Source organism: Ciconia boyciana, chromosome 1 (assembly GCF_034638445.1).
Source record: "Ciconia boyciana chromosome 1, ASM3463844v1, whole genome shotgun sequence".
NCBI classification, from domain to species: Eukaryota; Metazoa; Chordata; class Aves; order Ciconiiformes; family Ciconiidae; genus Ciconia; species Ciconia boyciana.
The window spans coordinates 31097841-31114304 of record NC_132934.1 but is presented as its reverse complement, the minus strand read 5'-3'; the positions used below and the strand labels follow the sequence as shown (position 1 = coordinate 31114304).

The following is a 16464-nucleotide window of genomic DNA, read 5'->3' as shown; positions in this document are numbered from 1 at the left end:
AAGAATATGGCTCTATTACAAGTTTGGAAACGCCACAGATGAAGGAAATGACCATTGTATTACTGAAGCAGCAAATCCTAACCTAATCAGCATTTTCAGTAGCTACGTGTGTATGCTCTGCTGTTCCATTTCTCCTAGGTTAGTCATTTTGTCCTGATACCTAGATGTTTTACTTGTTCCAAATATAAAGCAGCAGATTTTGTTAGCCTCAACTCCATTATATACCATTTTCTTATGCCCTAGTTTGAATTAAAACAATTACAATTTCCATGTAATGGCTCACATCACTATGAAATGTGAAGATTTTTTTCCAGTATACCACAATACAGAACAGCAACAATAAAAACACAGTTTTGTAATCTTCTCAGAGCTATAACATACATAGAAGTTCCCAGAAGCAGACAAAAATAGATCGACACAGTGAACCTTCAGCTTACAAACCACATCAAAACAAAAAAGCTTAAACCACAACAATCAGCAACCTAATCTGTCACAGAACTATTACTGGAAAAAAAAAAAAATCAGTTTAATGTGGAACTGATTCTTTTTTTAAGCTAATATTACTACATCTCATCACTGGGATCTATCCCATGTACAAAGGCTCAATCCACACGTTGGTTGTGACTGGAAAGAAATTCATATTGCTTATTCTTACAAATTAATTTCATGTCTCAAGGACATTAATTTTACCTTCATGGACAATCATGTGTTTCCAAACAAAACATTTCACTCTCAAAATACAAAGCAAAAGCAGAAGAAATGTAACTGTAGATGAAAGTTACTCTCAGCAATTAAAGTAACAACTAGCTCAGAACGGAGAGTAATCCTTCACCCCTCAGTTCTGACAAGTTATTCAGGATTTTGTTTCACGCACGTAAGCAACAAAGGAAAAGAACAGTAATATGATCACTTTTCTATGGGTATTGCAATACAAAAAAGATCAGTAACTGTTATAAATTAAATATTTTCAGAGCAGTTAAACTTTAGATGTAATGCAAAGTCTTCAAATATTATCCCACAGGTGACTGGCAGAGTACGAGTTGTTCTAATATAAGATACAATAATTGTTTTTACTTATGTTTCTGTATCTTCAAAGAAACTAATAATCATTCACATATATTGTACATAAAGGAAAGTACTAAATTACATCAATTTTGGAACACACTTAAGTAAACAACGTAACACATATTTAGCTTCTTCCAACTGAAAATTCTGTGTTGCCTTTCAGCTTAAAGATGCAATGCATGCAAAGTTAATTTTATAAAATTGATTTGAAGTGCCCTTTGCAAACAACTACCAGCTGCTGTTATGTTTTGGTCTCAAGCAGACTGCATAAATGAGGTGTTGCTTCCAAACTCACTAAATTTGTAAACTATATTTACAGTAAACAATAGCATAACCTTTGATTTTTAACTTATTTGCACTTTTATCTACTCAAAGCTCTGGATTCTTTCAAGTAACATGAAACTGTCATGTTAGTTGTGGTTATCCAGAATCAAACTTAGGCAAAAACAACAAAAAAAAGGAATATTCAGTTTTAACCAAAATATGTAACGTTAAGTATTTGTATAACGTTGAATAAGCGGCTTAAGACTAACAGCATTCAACTCAAAGCGTGAATATTGTCAGAAACAAACTATTCTAGAAGTTTTTGCATTTGGATTAAGGACAAGTAAGTTTAGTACAGAACAGGGAAGTTTCTTCTAGCCTAACGGAAATCAAATGAGTAAATATAAGAAATAAGCTTCTCAGATATGAAGCTTTCAAGAATGCAAGTATGCATTGAGTATATAAGGACAGCATAATAACTGACTATAATGTTTATTATGGTACAAATAAATAATTCCAAAAGAAAGAGTAGAGAGAATTTATTCAATACTTGAAAGGTGTTTTCCATTTTCAGTGTACTTTATGAAAGTAACTAGTTCTCGTACAACTACTGTAAAGAGGGCTTTGTGCATACTTGCTCAAAACAGGGGGGGAATTAGAACTGACTCCCCAGCATAATATTCCCATGAAACCTAGCAGTAAGACCTGATGAATCAACTGCTTACTATCTACTGTCTGTGGCATATTAATAAACTGAATGTACAAACTAATACGCAAAATTGTGCCTTTGAAAATAACTTCCTTTATTTTAACAACTCGGGTCTTATCCTTGAACATTAGAGGTCACTGTGTGACTTTCCAAGAGCACACCCAGTGTACTCTGTAATAACCATTCACCACCATACTGATTTTGAGTCTGGGATTTGTGACAACTTCAACTGCCATATAAACTTCTCAGGTCTGAGGAATAAACAAAACAGCTAAACCCAAATACTCTGAGGAATACGTAATTAATCATTTTATTGAAAAATTAACAGTAAAAGCATCCATAGACACAATAGAAAAGCAAAAAGTTATTTTAGTATTTGCAGATTAATTTCTGGCATAAACTGGTAACTTTTTCAAAAGCAAGAGACAGATTATCCAAGGGGCCATTCCCCCTTGTATCTAAGACCCTAAATAATAGTTCAGGAACACACCAGTTAAAAGTATGAAATCCCTTTGAGAGAGAGAGCAGTACACTATTTATACAAGTCAGTATCTGGTTTCTTCAGCAGTTCAGGACTTGCAGTGTACATTCCAGGCAATTACAATTGATATTTTCCTCTAATATATGAAAAGAATCATATTTCTCAATTTTAAAGACTAAATAATTTCAGTTGAAAAACAAACAGAAGACTTCTGTAAAACTACAAATGTTCATTCTGCACTGACTGATACTGGTTTTAGATTTATAACTAAAACTTTTGGGTTTCAGCTTGTCCAAGCTTTATAATTTACAAAATATGAACATTAAAATACATATTTTTCAGCTGAACTTGGTTCTAGAATTTCAATTACTCATTCTCAAGTGTGAAAATAAATTTGTTTTTAACAGAAAGAATTCTAATGCATAGGAACTAGGATTTATTTATTCTTGCCCAAACTTCAATGAGGATGAGAAACCTCCAAAAATATTTAATCAATTAATAGAAAAAAAAAATATGTTTTGGCCACTAATTAGAACTGCAACTAAATTTAACTGGTCCAGAAGGTCTTCAAATTGTGCAGTGCAGATCATGTGGAATATAGAGTCATTGTTTTAAAATGATAATGTAGTGTTGAACTAAAAGCAAAGCATCAGGATCCAGATATTCCAGGAGTAGTTGGAATCTGTGGCACACGGGTCAGCTTACAAAGATCTCAACACAAAATGCCAACTGCAACTGTGAAACCATTTAAATCTTAAAATTACTGTTCAGCATGATTCAAATATTATTATCATGGATCTGGATACCACCCACTACCATACCATGTGTATAGTTATTTCCCATCAATTCCAGGAGCAAATTTGTTTCAGTAACCAAATACAAGTTACACAGAAGAATCTGTAATTTTAAAAGTAAAAGAAATTAAAGAGTCCTAGAAATCTCCTAATCACAGTAGTTAAAAATGTTACATTTTTTACAAAATGCATGTGGATTCAGTTACAAAGCTGCATATTGGAAAAAGCAAGTCTAATTCTAAAGTCTTCTAGAGAAATTATTTCATTTAACCTGAAAATCCCTGAGAGGTTTTGTCTTCCAAGCATATTCTGTTGACAAATAATGTTATTTTCTTCCTAAGTGAACAATGAACAAGTATGTGTGACATATGCTTTTTGAGAAGAAAAAGAAAATAAAGATGTGCTGGTGCAAGAAAGTTATCTAGAGAGATGTAAAGCAGCTTTCCTAGATCACCTCCCTCCTTTTTTTGGAATCTCAATGTACTCAATTAATTCCAGTTCAACGGAACAGCAATGATATGATTTTAAAAAAAAATCACAATGGAATACTGGCTAATTAAAAGATATTATGAGGTTAGAGTCTACTCAGTGTTCAGCTGCAGTTTTTCTATCTAAGCTTTTCATCGACTTCCAAAAAAATTCATTTTCCTTAAAAAAGGTAAGAACACCAAAGAGACACGTCTAGGAAATGGCTGAATCTCTTCAGCTTCAAGCATTGTGGCCTTTATACAGAGAAGCATTAAACTAAGACAGATTGAAGGACAAGTACCAGACATGGAAAAGCTGCCACTTTAAGGTAAATTGTATCATTATAAACCAAAATAATAATTTATCTCTCATATGTCCAGGATGTAGGGGAACAGGAAAGCCACTCCATCAGGATACTAGAGAACTGCCATTAACTGTAGTCCTCATAAGACAAATATAAGATCTGGTAGAAATTTAATAAAGCAGGAAAATATGCTAAACAAGAATTGCATCCAGTCCAGGACCAAGAACGGTGCATAGCAGAAATCCCAGTTGCAGACAAAATGCAAGGGAACCGGGGAGCACAACCACGAAGTCATGTTCAAGCCTCTGTTCCCTCCTACACAAGCAAAAGCTGTTCACATGGCTTCACTTCTACCCTGCAGACTGGCCACGAGTTCCTCCCCTTTATCATCGCTGGAAGTCAGAATACATAGAGAACAGTGCTTCACACTATTAGCTTTGCCACTTCTTTTTAACCCAATCCCTCCCCACCGCGAACTAATCTCTCGGTAATTTAAAGGAGGAAAGGACAAGGGAGGAATCCGACACGGAACCGCGTGCAGGATTCCACACGAGACAGCCGCATGGCAGAGCCTGAGGGGCGGGTGAGGGACACCCGGCTGCCCGTGGCTGCCGCCAGTCGCTGCCGCGCAGCCGCCAGGCTGCGGGCACAGCGCCCAGCGGGGCCGTGGGGCCGTGCCTGGCCGCCGCGCGTGGTGCCGCCCGCAGACACCCGCTGCCGCCGCGCTCTTGTCACTACGACACACTTCCGCGAGCCCCGCTGCGAGTATCGGCAACCACCGGGCGGCTCCTGAGGCCGAGACGGGAGCGGCTCTACAGCCAGCGGAGAGGCGGGTGCCGGGGCGGGCTCCCCGCCCCTTCGCGGCGGGCAGCCTCTCCCTCTCCCTCCCCTCTCCTCTCCTCTCCCTCCCCGCCAGCAGCGCCGCGCCCCCGCCCGCACGCGGCGGCTCCCGGCCCCCCCGCGCCCCGCCCGCCCCAGCGGGGCCCGTCCCCAAAGGGGCGCCACCCGCCCCGCCCCGCCCAACGGCAGCCGGCGGCTCGCGCGGGCGGAGGGAGGGGCGGGGCAGAGGGGCGGCACCGAGCGCCTGGCACGAGCTCGGGCGGGGGCGGGCTCGCGGCCGGGCCTGCCGCGCGGCAGGCGTTCCCCCCCAGCCCCCTCTCCTCGCGCCCGTCCCCGCCGCCTCCTCCGCCACAGGCTTCTCCCCGCTCCCCCGCCACTGGGGCTCCCCACCACGCGCTCCTCGCCCCGACTCTCCGCGCTCTGAGCCCGCCCGGCTTCCGTCGCTCCACCCGCCGCCCGCCCGCCAGCCGCCCCTGCGCGCTTACCCTTTCCTCCCTGCAGCGCGGGGCGGGCCGGCAGGGCGTCCGCCGCGCGCGAGCCGCTCGCGGTCACGTGGGCTAGCGGCTGCGGCGGGGCTGGGCGCGGCGTCAGGAGGCTGCGGGCCCCGCTGGGCCGGGCCGCCGCGCTCCCCCGGAACGGCGGCCCGGGACCGGCCCTGGCGCGGCGGCTGGGCCGCGACCGTGCGGCGAGGCTCCCGGCGCGGTGCGAGGGATACTCGGCTACAGGGGCTTGCACCGAGCGTTTAGCTCTGGCGTGCTCGGTGCGGTGCTCTGCTGTCCGTATGGCCTGACTGGCTTACCTTGTGTCGGACATGCAGCAGGCTAGGCCCTGCACAAGAAACAATGTGCTTGGTTTGGTCTTCGTTTATAAGTCGCTGTATTTGCAGTTTGTGTAAGAGTCCCGGGAAACTCGAGGCCGTTGGATTGCAGCAGCCATGATTTCCTTCAGTGACAACGGAGATCCAAATACACAAGGACTCTACCGTTCTGGCAGTTTTTTGCAATCGGATAAAAAGAAACTGGTTTGAATAGTAATGTGTAATACTGGAGTTTTTACATAATATTTAAGTATAAATCAATTGCGTAAGTTGCATATATTGTAATCTACCCAGAAATACGCAGGTTTTTTTGTTTGACTGATGACTTTCCTAGTGCATACCAGATTTCGTTTGGACTGATGGCAGCCACATCTGCTGCACATCAGAATGGGCTGCATTGTACTTCCGATCCTATGTGCAAGAATGGACGTTGCTTTTTCCTGTCTAGTGCAAACATACATTGGGGTTTGTAATTTCACAGTCAAGAGCGTGTGGCTGTTTTTATCAGCTGCCATAACAAGTGCAGGTACCAGTATAGTCTGAAGCAGGAGGTTTTTCCAGATAGTCAATGTACCTTCAAGAGTCGATGGGCAAGTTCATGGCAGAGAAATCCATTAACGGTTATGAACATAGAAACTCCATCTGGCTCAGGGAGTCCCTAACGTGGATCCTGGGAGATACTACTACTACTAGACAGGCCACTGTCAGAAACTGTTTAAGATGACCCCTCTGTCTGACTCTGTGCAGTCAGTTATTTGTAATTTATTATTAAAATGTTATTTTTAAATTCAAATATAAAATTGTTTATGTTTATAATTGACATTATCTTGACTTCAAAGCTCAGCTATGAAAGTATGAATGCATAGTTGTCTATAGTCTGACCACATCTTTTAACAGAGGTAGAATATTCTTTCCACGGTTTTTTAGATAGGAATCAACTTTCTTGGAAGACAATACCATAGAGTACTTATTAATGGACTGAATTGGAAGACACACTCTAAGACCATTTTTTTTAGTACAAGGCTCTTAAATTATGTATACATAATCTGTAAAATGTCTTGTTACACACTATTCCAAACACAACATGCCCAGCCTCTTGTCAGATCTGAACCTTTCAGCAATGCTTACAGCTTTTAACGCTTAAAACAACATTTTCACAAAAAAGTAGAATTAACTTTAGTGTGATTTTGTTTGCTGAAATAACAATGTGATGTCAACATATTTGTTACCTAGTGTAAACCAGTGATTGTTACCTATTTCATTTTGTTTTCTCTTGACGTGTTTTTAAATAAGCATTACCTTTACAATCAAATAATTCCTACTAACTTTTTGTTGCTGATTACCATTTACTTAATGCATTATTTCTTTAAGACATTTGAACTGTGTGCTCACTGTAAGATTCTACAATAAGCCTTTCAGTGCATTGCGCAGGAATAAATATAGTATTTGGCCGCTGGTATCCACCATCTTCATTTCCGTCACCCATAATGTAAAAATTTTAACTGGGAGATCTTCACAAAGTGTTCAAAAATATTGCTGCAAAACACGATATTATACTTTCATTTGTAACGTTAAAGAAACATCTTGTGGGAATGTGCCTCGATGTTTCCATGCATTCAGAGCTGACAATATGAAATATTTCCTTCGGAAACTCTTGAGCTGAAATTCTTCTCTGATTAAAGACTGTTGCTGTAAACCTCTCAAGATCAAATGATGGCTTATTGGCAATTTTCTTCATTTTAAAATTATGCGTGTGCTAAACAACTAGCAGGAAATAACCATTCTTAGTCTTCATTTATTTGTAGATAAAATATTTATCAAAGCTGCAAATGATGCATTACCAATGTTCACATCATTTTATTTTTCTTCTTTTTTTATAAGTATTCCTACTGCGGTTACATTGCTACCTAGAAGCACAGAATCGTTTATTTTGCTTTCAACTCTAACAAACAGCTACTGAAAATGTTTTGCTGCTTCCATGCCTTGATGCATCAGTGGCTGAAATAAAGAAAAAGCATGCCCTTTTCACCCACCTCTTCAACTGCTTTTCAGCTGAGAGTACCATTAAAGCGTTCTTGGCAATCTGTGGAACTTTCATACCACAGTATCCCTTTAAAAGACTCTCAGCAGACTGCAGCAAGCTTTATGCTAAAAACATTTAATTCAGTTTCCCCTAGCATAATTTAATTTTGCATTTTAAGAGCATGGAAAATCTATAGGAGATACCTAAGACCCACTTCGTGTTAAAATGAAGTACCATACATGTGCAGATACAACTATCTGTAGGGTATTTAAGGCCTGTTTATCTTCCTCCATATAGAATCACAGAATCATAGAATCATTAAGGTTGGAAAAGACCTCTAGGATCATCTAGTCCAACCGTCAACCCAACACCTCCATGCCTACTAAACCATGTCCCAAAGTGCCATATCTACACATTTTTTTAACTCCTCCAGGGATGGTGATTCCACCACCTCTCTGGGCAGCCTGTTCCAATGCTTGACCACCCTTTCAGTAAAGAAATTTTTCCTAATATCCAATCTAAACCTCTCCTGGTGCAACTTGAGGCCCTTTCCACTTGTCCTATCACTAGTTACTTGGGAGCAGAGACCGACCCCCACCTCACTACAACCTCCTTTCTGGTAGTTGTAGAGAGTGATAAGGTCTCCCCTCAGCCTCTGCTTCTCCAGACTAAACAACCCCCGTTCCCTCAGCCGCTCCTCATAAGACTTGTTCTCCAGACCCTTCACCAGCTTCGTTGCCCTTCTCTGGACATGCTCCAGCACCTCAATGTCCTTCTTGCAGTGAGGGGCCCAAAACTGAACACAGTATTCAAGGTGCGGCCTCACCAGTACTGAGTACAGGGGCATGATCACTTCCCTAGTCCTGCTGGCCACACTATTTTTGATACAAGCCAGGATGCTGTTGGCTTTCTTGGCCACCTGGGCACACTGCCAGCTCATGTTCAGCCAGCTGTCAACCACCACCCCCAGGTCCTTCTCTGCTGGGCAGCTTTCCAGCCACTCTTCCCCAAGCCTGTAGCGTTGCATGGGCTTGTTGTGACCCAAGTGCAGGACCCGGCACTTGGCCTTGTTGAACCTCATACAATTGGCCCCAGCCCATCAATCCAGCCTGTCCAGATCCCTCTGCAGAACCTTCCTCCCCTCAAGCAGATCAACACGCCCACACAGCTTGGTGTCATCTGCAGACTTACTGAGGGCACACTCAATCCCCTCATCCAGATCATTGATAAAGTTATTAAACAACACTGGCCCCAAAACTGAGCCCTGGGGAACACTGCTTGTGACTGACTGCCAACTGGATTTAACTCTGGTCACAAATCTCCGGGCTCGCCATCCGGCCAGTTCTTTACCCAGCGAAGAGTACACCAGCCTAAGCCATGAGCCGCCAGCTTCTCCAGGAGAATGCTGTGGGAGACAGGGTCAAAGGCTTTACTAAAGGCCAGGTAGATAACATCTACAGCCTTTCCCTCATCCACTAGGCGGGTCAGCTGGTTGTAGAAGGAGATCAGGTTGGTCAAGCAGGACCTGCCTTTCATGAACCCATGCTGGCTGGGCCTGATCCCCTGGTTGGCCTGCACATGCCTATTGAGTGCACTGAAGATGAACCGCTCCATAATTTTCCCTGTGTGAGAGACTGAAAGAGTTAATGTCTCAAACATTGTGGTGAGGCGAGGCGCAATTTGCATGGTGACAGCAGGTTGATGAGCACGGAAAGGGGGAGAGTGAGAGCAGGACGTGGAGAGTGCATCGGAGGATGCATGGTTCTGGGTTCCGACAGACCTTACCATGTACGGCCAGAGATCACACAGAGTTGATCTGAGGAAGGGGCTTGCGGCCACCTGAGAGAACCCTCGCGACCACCCCCTCCTCCCCCAGCACCTGCGCAGAAGATTGAGAACTTTCTAGAACAAGAACTATATCAGTTCCTCAAGGGGTGTAACCGGAGGCAGGGACTAGAGTATAAAAGACACGCCCCCCAGAGAACCATGCGCGCACCCATCACCAGAGGGTTACCGCGCCTGTCATTCTCATCGTGGGATCAAAGGGTGGTGATACTTTTCCTTTCTCTATCCTCCTCTTCTGCTTTTCTCACTCCTCTCTTCCTCTACTCTTCCACTATATATAAGTTTTGGATAAATTGTGACGGGTTGCCCGGAAAATAGCTCCATTGCCAAATTGCCTCCGTTCGTTGAGCTTGCCAGTTCGTTAGTTTGTCCGTTTGTCAAATGCGCCAGTTAATAAAATTGCTAGTCAGACTGTTCTTCTGAGTCATTGCCGTGACTCTGCCGACCACGTGGCTCTGCCGAGCAGAGATCGGCCTTTGCCGGTACACAAACTCTCGGGGAATCAAAAAGATTCACCCCTCTCGCAACCCACCGAGTGGGACGAGACACCCCGGTATCAAGGTCAGGCTGACAGGCTTGTAGTTCCCCAGCCCTTCTTGAAGATGGGTGTCACATTGGCAAGCCTCCAATGGTCTGGGACCTCCCCTGTTAACCAGGACTGCTGATAAATGATGGAGAGTGGCTTGGCAAGCTCCTCCACCAGCTCCCTCAGTACTCTCGGGTGGATCCCATCCATCCCCATAGACTTGTGAGTGTCCAGGTGGCAGAGCAGGTCATTAACTGCTTCCTCCTGGATTATGGGGGGTTTATTCTGCTCTCTATCCCTGTCTTCCAGCTCAGGGGGCTGAATTCCCCGGGGATAACTGGTCTGACTAGTAAAGACTGAGGCAAAGAAGGCATTAAGTACCTCAGCCTTTTCCTCATCCTTGGTGGCAATGTTCTCCCCTGCATCCAATAAAGGAGGGAGATTCTCCTTGGCTCTCTTTTTGTTGTTAATGTATTTGTAAAAACTTTCTTTATTATCTCTTACAACAGTGGCCAGATGGAGTTCTAGCTGGGCTTTTGCTTTTCTAATTTTCTCTCTGCATGACTTGACGAGATCCCTGTACTCTTCTTGAGTTGCCTGCCCCTTCTTCCAAAAGTGGTGAACTCTCCTTTTTTTCCTGAGTCCCAGCAAAAGCTCCCTGTTCAGCCAGGCCCGTTGTCTTCCCCGCCGGTTCGTCTTACAGCACATGGGGACAGCCTGCTCCTGCGCCTTTAAGACTTCCTTCTTGAAGAATGCTCAGCCTTCTTGGACTCCTTTGCCCTTCAGGACTGTCTCCCAAGGGACTCTCTCAACCAGTGTCCTGAGCTGGTCAAAGTCTGCCCTCCGGAAGTCCGTGGTAGTGGCTTTGCTCACCGCCATCCTTACTTCGCCACGAATCAAGAACTCTATCGTATCATGGTCGCTAAACCCAAGATGGCCTCCAACCACCACATCTCCCACCAGTCCTTCTCTGTAAACAGCAGGTCAAGCGAGGCACCTCCCCTGGTAGGCTCACTTACCAGCTGTGTCAGGAAGTTATCTTCCACACATTCGTGGAACCTCCTAGACTGTTTCCTCTCTGCTGTGTTGTATTTCCAGCAGACGTCCGGTAAGTTGAAGTCCCCCACGAGAACAAGGGCTAGTGATTGTGAGACTTCTCCCAGCTGCATATAGAATGCTTCATCTGTCTCTTCATCCTGGTTGGGTGGTCTATAACAGAGACCCAGCAGGATATCTGCCTTGTTGGCCTTCCCCCTCATCCTTACCCATAAGCACTTGATCTTATTGTCATAATCGCTGAGTTCTACACAATTGAAACGCTCCCTAACATACAGAGCCACCCCACCACCTCTCCTTCCTTGCCTATGCCTTCTGAAGAGCTTATAGCCATCTATTGCAGCACTCCAGTCATGAGAGTCATCCCACCATGTTTCTGTGATGGCAACTGTCATAGCTATCCTGCTGCACAATGGCTTCCAGCTCCTCCTGTTTGTTGCCCATGCTGTGTGCATTGGTGTAGATGCACTTGAGCTGGGCTATCGATTTCACTCCCAATATAGTAAAGGAATGAATGTTTGAGCGGTGTTGAGTGTACTATTCTGAAGACGTGTGTGTTGGAGGAGAATATTGGGCTGGGTCTGACAGCCTGAGGGTGCAGAAAAGGTGCTGTGGAAAAAGGGCATGAGCACTGGAGGCACAAGTTCAAGAATCCTGATTGCTTAAATGGATATTGCAGATGAACGCTTCATATCATCCAGCTGTGTCTTGAAGGACCTGTGGCCCAAGGGCAGCAATGAATGGTGTGGCACAAAAGAGGGCAATAAATCTTAAACCTGCTATTGTACTAGAAGAAAAGTGATCATGGCATCTTCAGTATTATTACAGTATTACACATCTCCATTTTATTACCTGACTAGGCACCTAACCCCTGCTAGCTCCTGGGCTCCAGTAATAGCTTGTGATAAAGGATTACACCCTGATTTTTGTGGGTTTTTTTTCAAAGGCAAGTTTATATTCAGTGGGAGTTATCTACCCACATATATATAACATAGCTATGTGTATATGAACTATTTGTCTAAATTTCCTATATGCCAAGGAGGTGACATAGGGCCCTTCTAGGGCAGGATTAATCTCATTCACGGGTGGATGTTGCAAAGAAATCCGAGAAATAACATTTTAGAAGAGGCTGTTTCTCCTCAGTTGCTACTGAGTGCATCTTGATGACTCACTCAAGTGTAGACACATACAGGGTGCTGCCGTGGGAGGAGAAGCATCCCACCTTGCCTGTGCCAGGGCTCCCAGGGACCCAGCTGAAGGCTGGTACCAAGTACTGGCAGGCACACAGGCCAAAACTCCCTGACTGATGTTAGTACCTGTGCACTGACCCGTGGTTCAGTGCTCTTGACTTACACGTTAAAAAAAAAACCAAAAAACAAACCTAGTTGGGTTGATTGTGACACTGTATGGAAGTTACCAAAGATCTTTGGACAAACATTTCTGTTCCTTGGTGTTGATACTCTTTTGACCATCATGTATTGTTTATGTTATGCCTCATACATACTGAGACACAACCTGGTCAGAATAAAGTAGATTTTGCTTCCAGTTGGTGAGGTAGGCAGCAGAGCATAAAACTGTAGTGACCTCTCCATCGGGGAAAAAGAGAAGAATTTAAACACAAGAAAATTATTCCTGAAATCCTATCATTGGTCAGTGAAACTGGCATAATCTTTGAAGGGCAGAAAATATATAAATAACTTACAACAGTCAACTGAATGTGTGGGCTTTCCTCAAGGAACAGTTATTACCCTCAAATTCTTGTCATAGGAAAAAAGGGAGCAAACATGATTTGCAAAGTCAAGAGTCTGTTGTCAGTGTAGGTAAAATCTTGACAGCCTAATGAAAGAATTATCAATCCAGATCTAATAATTACATAAAAAGAAAACAGTACTATTGCAGGAAAAAAAAATCTCAATAATAATACAGTTAAAATTCTTATACAAACTTCCTAACATCCACCTCTCTGTCTCTGGTGTTATGCTCACTCTTCTGTTGCCTCCACGGGTGCTAAGGTGGTTTGGTTCAGTGTGGTGGGAATTCTTTGTTCTCTTTGTTATCCCTAGAACTGGATTTCCCCAACTCCCAGGTCTGTGTATTTTTAACTGACCGCTGTTGACTTGTTTACAGCCCTGAAGATTCCAGTGTCATCTTGTGCCTCCCCCCACTTATGTCGTACCATGACTGTAATCCCCTGCATTGCATTATTACGGTAAGGGCATAAACGTTTCCTTCTAACAAGTAACGGCTTATTATGACTTATTACCACATATTCTGTTTGTATCATACAATTATACAAAATTACATAAAAGTAAAATATAGGATCATAGAATCATAGAATATCTTGAATTGAAAGGGTCCCATAAGGATCATCGAGTCCAACTCCCTGCTCCTCGCAGGACTACCTAAAACTAAATCATATGACTAAGTCCAGACGCTCCTTGAACTCTTGACAGGCTTGGTGCTGTGACCACTTCCATGGGGAGCCTGTTCCAGTGACTGACCACTCTCTCGGTGAAGAACCTTTTCCTAATGTCCAATCTGAACTTCTCCTCATGCAGCTTCATTCTGTTTCCTTGTGTCCTGTCGCTGGTCACCAGAGAGAGGAGAGCATATTAGACAATTACCACTTGATCATTAGAAAATTGCTGTTACAGGTAAACCAGGTAAAACAGAGTTGCAGGCATGCTAAAGCAAGCTCGGGAAAGCTCACAAGTCCTGAGGATTTGCAGAGTCAGCAGGAAGCTCATGTTCTGCTACTAGCCATAGCAATACTGTATTTACTGAGCTGCTGGGCTACAGGGGTCCTGAATATTTGGAAATGTGAAAGTAACTCAGCGTAATATTACTTATCACTTGATTGTTTTCAGCATATTTAATAAACAGTAACTAACAGCATTCAATTCTTGTGTGTAATGTGTAAACCCTTATCTTCCTTTTAAGTGAGGAGTAAAGGTTACAAAGGTTATTAGCAATAAACAAATGTAGAGTGATCATTGTAGTTTAGTGGTTATTAAATGCTTAGCATAAAGCAGCCAACAGTTACTTTGCTATTACATACAGTACATTCTTTCAGCACTGTGAAATTTAAAGAGTTAAATTTACCTCAGTGGAGTCGGTATTTCTGTGCTGTCCTTTCTCATTATAGAAGCTTATTTCTGAATCATTTCTTCTGTACATGCATTTTAAAGGTGTGTAATTAACTGGTTGCAAGTTGTTAGGCAGTTGATGAAGTGTGAACTGGGCACTGATTTGTTTTCTTTATTTACATGTTTCCCATAATACTCTGATGAGAGCAGGATGTTGAGGCTCTTTTACCCTTTGTATTATTCCTTGCTTGTTTCATCAGATTAAGTGATTTGTGAAGCCATTTGCAATTCCTCAAATTCTATTAAAAATTACTATCCAGGGAAGTCTTAATAAAAAAAAAAAGTGTTAAAACATGAACACAAGCAGCACTCCTGTCACTAACGCAAATAACCAGGTTAAGGAAGTGTCTGCTTTTATCTGAACTGTAACAGTACATCTGACCACTCTTAGCTTGTTTAAAAATGTGCTGGTTTTGAACATCAAGACAGTTTAGGAACTTTCTGTTGTTCATTACTCAGTCCTCCCCCACCTATCTGCTTTCAACCAGAGAGAATAATAATGGTGTGGGGCAACCCACCCTTCAACCAGGCAGCAAAGAGAAATTTTAAGACAGCTTCATCACCTGAGAAACTGTGGTCTCACAAAGGCCACCCTTGAGTATCTACCCTTATCAAAGGTGCCTACCCTTGAGTGTTTGTAGCCACCTTTATTTTAGCATTGTTTCTAGCAAGCATAATAAATAGCTTGCACCCTAAAAAGGCCATCTTCTTATGCATGTACATTCCTTGCTTTTACTGGTCCTAGTTCTCCTACTGGGAGTTGTTCTCTGTAGGTGAGTAGAGCAACATGGTTTGCAACACTTTGCATCCAGATTGCCTCCAGGTTGCCCCCCACAGTTTTTGTCTACCATGAAATGGGTTCTGGTGATACTTCTGAGTCTAGTCACTGGTCCCACAGGCCAGCTGACCTGATAGGAAATAGGAGTGCCGTGAGTCCTTCTTAACCTGTAGTGCTGGTGCCTCCCATCAGAAAGTATTATCATTTATTTTACACTTAAGTCTGTATTATTTTTACTGTTGTGATTTCCCCAAATGTTAACTTCCTGTCACATTTTTCTCAGAAAAATGTCCATGTCCAGTCACACTGGTTATATCTACCCTGCCACTATAGCTGGAGGAGAGGGAGTGGGAGAGCAGCTTGGTGGGTGTCTGGCAGCCAGCCAAGCTTAACCCACCATAGTCCCACTGGCAGCCCCGATGAGGGGACTGTGGATTGAGTGCTCTGGTTTTGTCCACACGGTAGGCTCCTGGTGCACCACCCAACTGCCCATGTCCACACTATAAGGATGCAGTATCCTCAGGTGAAACCTAGCCTCCATGCCCTTTGATAGCTTGCAACAAGACTCCCTTAGATCTCGTCATGCCCCGCTGCCTTCGTTATGTTCAGACCCAAGAGCCCCCTTGTAGCCTTTCATAGGAGAGTGTGCCTACAGCCTTCAGCAGATGCTGAAGCACTGCTACAGCATGATGTGATAGACTGATCCTCTGGGACTCGGGCAAGGCAAAGGAGGGATTTGGGAGCTTCACTAACAGCCAGATGGGAATCAGACACTAGGCTCCTTTCAGAAGCTATCCTTCCCCTGTTAGCACCAGCCACAGACCTGCGCAAGCCACAGAGATACAGGCATAGTCTGGCAAGTTGAGTGAGGATCTCTAAACAAGTATATGCCTGCTGAATCTCAGCAGTTTGGTGTACGTATCAGTAATATCCATGTCAACCTTCAGGTGAGAGAGGAGCTGCTAGTAAGCTACTTCAGGGCTGCTGGCAGGAGTTGGCACCTGCACTAGTGATGGAAAGGCATAGGTACAGATCTGCTGCCTGGAAGGTGGCCATTCCAGGTTCATACAGATGTGCAGCATAGCTGCTTAAAAAAAGGCAGCTTCTGCAGTTTCTGTAACATTCATGTAAGACCATGAACTAGCTAGTTTATGCCAAAAAAGATCACTCTGGTCAAGATGACGCAGCATGCCCAGCGGTGTAGGCAGAGCACACGTTCTTTCCCTGCATTTACTGAGGGGGCATTAATGACTGTTGTAATCAGCACTCTGAGTCTTGCTGATCACTGTGGCTGATTCATGCCTGCTGAGAGGTCACACTAGCTCTGGGAGTGCCAGCTACGGTTTCA

The 16464-nt window shown here is 43.8% G+C and overlaps 1 protein-coding gene across 11 annotated transcripts in view; it reads right to left on the bottom strand.

Annotated features, from left to right (window-relative positions):
• The window catches only part of IMMP2L (inner mitochondrial membrane peptidase subunit 2), a 495130-nt gene extending 489326 nt beyond the window's left edge, over window positions 1-5804 (bottom strand). For 10 of the 11 annotated variants that reach the window (XR_012042560.1, XM_072861874.1, XM_072861970.1 and 7 more), the window contains exon 1: window positions 5411-5464. The gene's annotated coding sequence lies outside the window, so the exon portion shown is untranslated. Of the gene's footprint in view, window positions 1-5410; window positions 5465-5724 lie in introns of those variants that run through there. The other variant, XM_072861889.1, reaches the window with a different exon arrangement.
• Window positions 5805-16464: the final 10660 nt, after the last annotated feature.